The sequence below is a fragment of the Vicia villosa genome, linkage group LG7, assembly GCF_029867415.1.
Source record: "Vicia villosa cultivar HV-30 ecotype Madison, WI linkage group LG7, Vvil1.0, whole genome shotgun sequence".
Taxonomy (NCBI): domain Eukaryota; kingdom Viridiplantae; phylum Streptophyta; class Magnoliopsida; order Fabales; family Fabaceae; genus Vicia; species Vicia villosa.
The window spans coordinates 78,750,221-78,758,059 of record NC_081186.1 but is presented as its reverse complement, the minus strand read 5'-3'; positions in this window follow the sequence as shown (position 1 = coordinate 78,758,059).

Genomic DNA, 7,839 nt, shown 5'->3' with positions numbered 1-7,839 from the left:
ATCTTCCGTGTGTTATGTATCATTTTATTGGCAGGTGTGTATGCTTTTGGCATCGTTGATGTCCGTTTATTTTCCAGGTGTTTGTTTGGTTACTTAGTGTAACATCCTAATTGCGTTGTATGAAATTTTAAATACTCTGATATTTGTACCTATATGCCTGGGTAGAATTGGGGTGTTACATTAGTGGTATCAGAGCAGGTCGGTCTGTCCGGCCAGTGTTGTCTAATGTTGTTTAATTCCTCAGTATGTGATAAGTGTGTGGAGCACTGTCAGTACTTGTTGTGCCTCTAGTCGGTTGTATGCAGGAATGGTTTGAAGCTAAGTGGGGGAGAAGATATGCTTCTCGGATATGTTTCAGTTGCAAGATGTTAGTATGCTACTGAGGGCAGTAGTACTAGTGTTGTTGGAATTTGTTGTTTTCTGAAGTGAAGGCGACTTGGACTTAAGACTTCGGTTGTTAATCGAGTTGGAGTGTCTCGGAGTAGATTTTGGTTATTTCTAAGGAATGGAAATTTAGAGAGTTGTGATGCTCTAACGCTACTGATGGACTATGAAGTTGTTGTTTGAGTAGCCTTGTGTGAGGTGTCTTTGTTGGATCAATGATTAAGGAAATTATTGTGGTAGACTTTGTTGTAGGAGTTATTGAGGTTGTTGGAAACGTTTTGGAACTCGAGTAAGAATTAGGAATATGAAGAGTTGAGTAGGATCTCAGGTATTTTGTTTTGAGATATTGGTTAGAAGTGTTTTGGTACGTAGCTACCAGACGTCGGTGTTAGCTGGTTCAGATAATCTTGGGAGATTTGTGAATTATGGAATCATAGTGCTTCTGTGCTATGAGCAAAAGTTGGAAAGGAATATTATTAATGTTAGTACTGATAGTTTATACTCTATTATGATTATCGGCTACCTATTGACAAATTGAGGACTTGATCACCCTTAATCTCTTGTTGATAGTAGACGGGATCGTATTGGACGTGATAGGCTTATCTGGCTAGTTTGATAATATTGGAAGTGAATGAGTCGGTGCAAGGTGGTACGACGTTGTTTATGTTGTCGACGACTTTGGATGTCCTTGAGAAAGAGTAATTGTGGGAATTGCGGATAGTTGCGCATTTGTATAAGTGTTTCTTGAAGGTTTAATTGATTCATCGTTGAAAAGAGGAATTTTGTCTTGGAGTTCTATTTTGACGGATTTAGTTCCTAGAACTATTGTTGTGTCGAGGGTTCCGTATCGGATGCCATCTTTTGAGTTGAAAGAGTTGAGGAGTCAACTTAAGGATTTTCTTGAGAAGAGGTTTGTTCGTTCAAGTGTGTCGCCGTATGGTGCATGTGTTTTGTTGGTTAAGAAGGAAGGTTCTATCAGGCTTCGTGTCGATTTTAGACAATTGAGAAAAGTTACAATTAAGGAAAAGTATCCACTTTCGAGGATTGATATTTTGATGGATCAAGTTGGTTTGAGCTTGTTTGTTTTGCAAGTTTGATTTGAGGTATGGGTATCATCAGTGTGAAGATGGTCATGCTAAGTACTTGAGAATTGTTTTGTCCTTGTTGGGAAGAAGGAGTTGTTTGCTAAGTTTCCTTATGTGAGTTTTTGGTTGAATGAAGTGAATGTTCAAGGGGTAAGTGGAGGTTTATGCTTTTATGCAAGTTAAGATTTTTGAAAGGATTTATCTGTCACAAGATTTAGAGTTGGCAGTGGTTATTTCTGTTTGGGAAATTTGAAGGCACTAATTATTCAGATCGGGATTTGTGTGTGTAAGTGACTACAAGAGTTTGAAGTATTCATTTGATCAGGACGAGTTGAATATGAGAAACCATTGCATACGTCTATGTGGATGATTCGAGCATTGTGATTGTTGAAACAATTGTGAGATTTGAGTTGGGTGTGTAAAGAGACTTCTTCAAGTGTTGAGCTTTATATGTGGAAGCTTACTTATGGTATTCTTGATGAGATTAGAAAAGGTCGGAAATCGGATTTGAATGGGTTGATAAGATGACATTTATTAGTCAAAGATAAAGATGGTGATCTTCGGATTGATAAGAGCAATGTCATGGGATGTCATGATCATGTTTGTATTCCTAACGTTCGGATTTGAAAAGAGGACTTTGGATGAAGTGCGTCGTAGTGATTTGAGTATTCATCCTGATGCTACTAAGAGATATCAAAATTTGAGAAGGTCATTTTTAGTGGCAAGGTAATGAAGAAGGATATGAAGGGATTTGTTTATTTGTGTTTGACTTGTCAGGAGTCGTCTGGTTTCATGTAACTGTTATCCATTCCTGAGTAGAAGTGGAATAGCGTTTCTATGGATTTTGTTTCTGGTTTGCCGAGGACGTCGAGTAATTGTGAGGCGATTGGGGTCATTGTGGATATATTGACGAAATCTGCTCACGTTATTTCGATAAGAATGGATTAACCGATGGAAGTACTTGCAAGTTGTATATTGGTCAGACTGAGAGGACGATTTGGTCACTTAAGGATCTATGAGGGCTTGTGTTGTGAAACAAGGATGTGTTTGGATTAGCTTTTGCCTTTGATTGGATAATACAAAGACTTTTGTCTGGTGTGCAAGCTGACACAGCAGATTAAGAGGTTGAGTATGATAAGAGAGAACAATGAGTTTCCGGTGAATACTAGAAGGAGCTGGAAGATGGTTATGGAATTGGTAAATCTGTTTGTTGTGGGAAATCAGAGTGCGCATCGGAAGCGTGAAATGACGCAGTTCGTGTGTGTATGAATTGTTAAAGTTCAAATTATGGACAGTGGATGTGGTAGGAATGATAAGACCACCAGATGTTTTGGTTACATGTTTGACTGCTATGTCTTGGCATGGTTATTTGGATGTTGTGCGACCGGGTTGTTGTCTGTGTCTTGGTTATTTCTTGTGTTTTGGTGTTAGTCGATGAGTGCATTGTATGGGCATTGCATCTCGTTGCCATTGTTGTGTTTTGGTTGTTTTGCTTTTAGCAAGAGTGATTCGTTGTTTGGCGCTGATTGTGTCGTTGCTTTCGTGGCTTGATAGTTGGTTAGTCGGAGGCAAGGGCGTATCCAAGTTTGTTTGTGTTTGGGATATTTCCGAGGACGGAAATCTTCTAAGTGGGGGAGAGTTGTAACGCCCGGAAAATAAGCATATACTTGATTTGGACGTTTGTGACGTTTATTGGAATTGTACCGTTTTTGGAGTTGTTTCAGTCGGTATTAGTTCGGGATGGCGGACTAATATTTAATTGAAGGTTTTCATATTTTTGGTACCGGAAATATTATTAAGGTAATATTCCGCGTTTTGGGGCGTTTGAACGATATTTGAGCGTAGGGGCATTTTGGTCATTTCCGCGGGATAGATATTTTCTTTATAAGAAAGAAATATTGTGAGAAAGGAAAAAGGAAAGAAAGAAAAAGAAGAGAAAGAAAGAGAGAAAGGAGAAGAAGGAAAAGAGGGGAAAACAAGAGAAAATGGAGGATTCTCAACCGAATCGAGTTCCGATCGTTGCTATAGCAAGATAAGGGGGTGAATCTAATTTATCTTGGATGTATGATTCTTATAGTCTTGTTCTTGTTCTTGTCCTTGTTCATTTCTATGTTTGGACAAAAATGGTGGATTGTGAGTTTTGTGAGTTTAGAAGTTATAAACATGATTTTGTGGTGTGTATGTGTAGTGTGATGATAGATACCTTCATTGATCATGTTTGTTTTCCATTACCATGGCTTGTTTGAGTTTGGAGATAAAGTTAGGTTTTGAGTTAGAGTGATGAATTAACCATGAAAAATGTGATAATAGGTTGTTTCTATGGTTTGTATGTGTTGTATTGGTGTTGTAATGATGTTTTGGAGTGGTTTTGGTGGGTATAAGGGGGCTGGAATGGTTCTGGTGCGTTCTGGTTTTTTCTGGGTTTACGCAGGTCCGCTGAGCGGAGGTGGGTCCGCTGAGCGGAGGTTCTGTTGCAGAAAATTCTCTGCGAAGGTCCGCTGAGCGGAGCTGAAGCGGATGACAGCTTTTTCTGTTTTTCCAAAACTTTGAAACTTTGTAACTCTTGAACCGTAACTCCGATTTTGTCGCTGTTCGAAGCGTTGGAAAGCTAACGCAATAACCTATATTATTATCTAATTAAATGATTCATAGGATGTAGTATCCCATTATTTTTATTAGGATCAAGTGATAAGTTGTGTAGTATGTTCAATTATCCAAACTTTGAAACCTTGTAACTTTTGATCCTTAGCTCCGTTTCGTACGCCGTTCGAAGTGTTAGGAAGCTAGTTGGATGTTCTATATGATAGTATAGGCTTGGTTAGATTGTTATTAGTTAGTTATGAGGGTTGTTGATGAAAACACATAATTGTTAATGAGGTAGGATGTAGTAGTGCTTGGTTGTAATTGATAATGATGTGTTGTGTGAATGTTATCGTAAAGGTACGAGGTATGTGATTAGTTGTCGATAACATGAGATCATGTTCATATGTGTTATGTATTAATGAATGTTCGTTCTCGATATGTGACGATGTTTGGTTGTTTGTTATTAACATGATGAGTGGCCTTATGGCAAGTAAATGTTGTTATGAGAATGATGTATTATCATTGTTGAAATGTTGTTATTACAACTTGTTGATGATGTATTGATGGAGTTGTGGGCCGATGGCCAATATTAATTTGATGTGTATAAGTGTGTTATACGTTCATCTATGCCGATGTGGCCAATATGTTTGAACGGTGAATGTGTGCTGTGTGCTTATTAATGCCTCTGTGGTAATTATGGTGTGATGTAATTGATAACGATGTTATTAATTGGTGATGTATCCTTTTGGATAGAATATAAACGGTGTAACGTGGGTATGTGACCGTGTTATATTGTTGATGATGTTGTTGTCGTGTAATAGAGTCATATATTTGCACAGCATAACATTTCATTACGTTAATGGCGGAATGCTATTAGCAGGTGGCCTGTATTGGCAATTATTACCAGTGGGGGCTTAATGCTCGGTAAAAAGGTGTATTTGCCCTAGTGGCAAGAGGTCATCAGTGGGGGCTAAATGCTCGATGACGTTTAGTCGTAGCTTGATGCTCGACAAAGGTGTATTTTCCTGAGGGAAAGAAGTCCCAGCATAATGCTCGGCAAAGGTGTATTTGTCATAATGACAAGGGAGTTTTACTCCGGATTTGGTACCACATGCATATGCACAGTTGAGTCTCATTCCTCATTGTCTGTCTTTATAATTTATGTTAGCATTCATGTGTCACATTACTTATATATTGATTGTGGTTGAATGAGTGGATTACTTTGTTGTATGATTCTTGATGATACTTGTTGGCATTACTATAATTGTCATGCTTTCATTATGAATTATATTCTCACCCTTCTGCTGATTTGATGCTTGAGTGGCATCCTGCAGATTAGCCGCTTTGGAAGTCTTTTGGAAGAGGTAGTTCTCCAGTTGGTCTTGTCGGTCGCTCTGATACGTAACACCGGGGAGTCGGGAGTCTGTTGTTATTTATTTGTATATGACTCTTTTGAACATGTATATGTGATAACGTGCCATTGTATATTGTAAACACTTTATTTTGGAAAACTCCTCTTTGAGAGTGAGAGATATATGTATATATATATATGTTCATATCTTCCGTGTGTTATGTATCATTTTATTGGTAGGTGTGTATGCTTTTGGCATCGTTGATGTCCGTTTATTTTCCAGGTGTTTGTTTGGTTACTTAGTGTAACATCCTAATTGCGTTGTATGAAATTTTAAATACTCTGATATTTGTACCTATATGCCTGGGTAGAATTGGCGTGTTACACTCCACCGTCGACCTCAAGATAAAATACTACACGGCCAAAGGATAAGTAGCCATCCTGCATGGAGACATCGAGGCACCTCGGAGGTGTTTTGAGGCATCTTCCAAAGGCCTAAATTTCATAAAAGCTACCCCTCGGGTGGAGGCAAAATTACCATTGCCTGCCAGTTCTAAGGTACCCAAGCTGCTTCCGTGCATAGATACCGTCGATTTGGACAGTTGTTTTTGCAGGGAAGCCGATGGGAGAATGAAAGCAAAGAAATCTTTGGAGAACAAGGCCAAGGACACTCTGCACCCTATTCCAGATGGATACTTTGAGTCCGTACCACTCGGAGAAGACCCAAGCAAATGGGTCAAGATCGGAGCTAACCTGTCCGACTTGGCCAGAAAGCAACTGAAGGTGTGCCTACGAGAGAATGCCGATTTGTTTGCCTGAAGTGATGCCTGGTCTCGACCCGGAGATCGCTTGCCACCACTTGACAATTGATCCAGCATGCAAAGTCATTGCCCAGAGAAGGAGGAAGCACTCCCTTGAGAAAACGGTCGCGACCAAATTAGCTGTTAAAAACCCTCTAGAGGCAAATTTAATTTTGGAAGCCAAGTATACTACTTGGTTATCCAACGTTGTACTTGTCAAAAGGAATAATGGAAAATGGCGCATGTATATTGATTATACCGATCTCAATAGGGTCTTCCCTAAAGACGAATACCCGCTACCGAACATAGATAAACTAGTAGATAACTCCGTCGGTTTTAAATTACTATTGTTTATGGACGCCTATTCGGGATACAATAAAATCCCTATGGCCAAAGCCGACAAAAAATACTCAGCATTCATGACTAGGGCAACTTACCAACGAGATGAACAATGTAATGCCTTTCAGTCTGAAGAATGCTGGGGCAACTTACCAACGGATGATGAACAAAGTAATCCAGAGAGAAATCAGAGACATGCTCGAAGTATACATGGATGACATGATCGTCAAATCTCAAGAGGAAATCGATCACGTGCTCCACCTTAAAAAAGTCTTTGAACATGCCAGAAAATGCAAAATGAGATTTAGTCCCGAGAAGTGCACGTTCGGTGTCCGAGCAGGTAAATTCTTCAGTTTATATTTAACAGAAGGAGGAATTAAGGCTAATCAGGACAAATGTAAGGATTTTTCCGAATTTCTTACACCAAATCATTAAACGGAATACTTAGGTCGTTATCCCGTTTTATGGCCAAGTCCGCCCAGCACGCTCTTCCTTTATTCAAACTTTTGCGAAAAGAGGCTACATTTGAATGGACAGATGAGTGCGAACAAGCCCTCATCCACCTCAAACAAGCCCTGTCACAACCACCTGTCCTATCCACGCGGGATACCGGTGAAGTCTTATACTTGAATCTGGTCGTTGCAGCAAAGACCGTCAGTGCCGCCCTCATCAGAGAAACCCCAAGAGGGGCAGAAGCCTATAAACTTCCCAAGCAAGACGCTTCAAGGCCCAGAGCTCAAGTACCAACAGGTAGAGAAGGTTGCACTAGCCCTGATCAATGCAGCAAGAAGGCTCAGACATTATTTCCTGGCACATACCATAATAGTATGGACCGAGCAACCCATTAAATTGCTGCTCGGGCGTCTAGATATGGCCGGTCGAATGCTCCAATGGTCACTAGAGCTATCCGAGTTTGACATAAGGTATGAAGGTAGAAAAGCATTGAAGGCACAAGCCCTAGAGGACTTTGTATCTGAAATGACCTTCACCAAGTCATCGATCAACAATGCCTAGAATGGGTCATCTACATGGACGGGGCATCCAGTTCAACCGGTAGTGGTACGAGCATAATCTTGGAGAACAGAGAAGGGACATTAATAGAGGTATCTCTCTCATTATCCTTCCATACTTCAAACAACCAAGCACAATATGAGGCTCTCCTCGCAGGATTGCGATTGGCCGAGGACATTGGGTCCAAGGAGATCGAAATATTTACAGACTCTCAACTTGTTGCGTCACAAGTGTTTGGAGAATACGAGGTCAAAAATGATAATCTTCCAGAATATCTGAGTCTGGT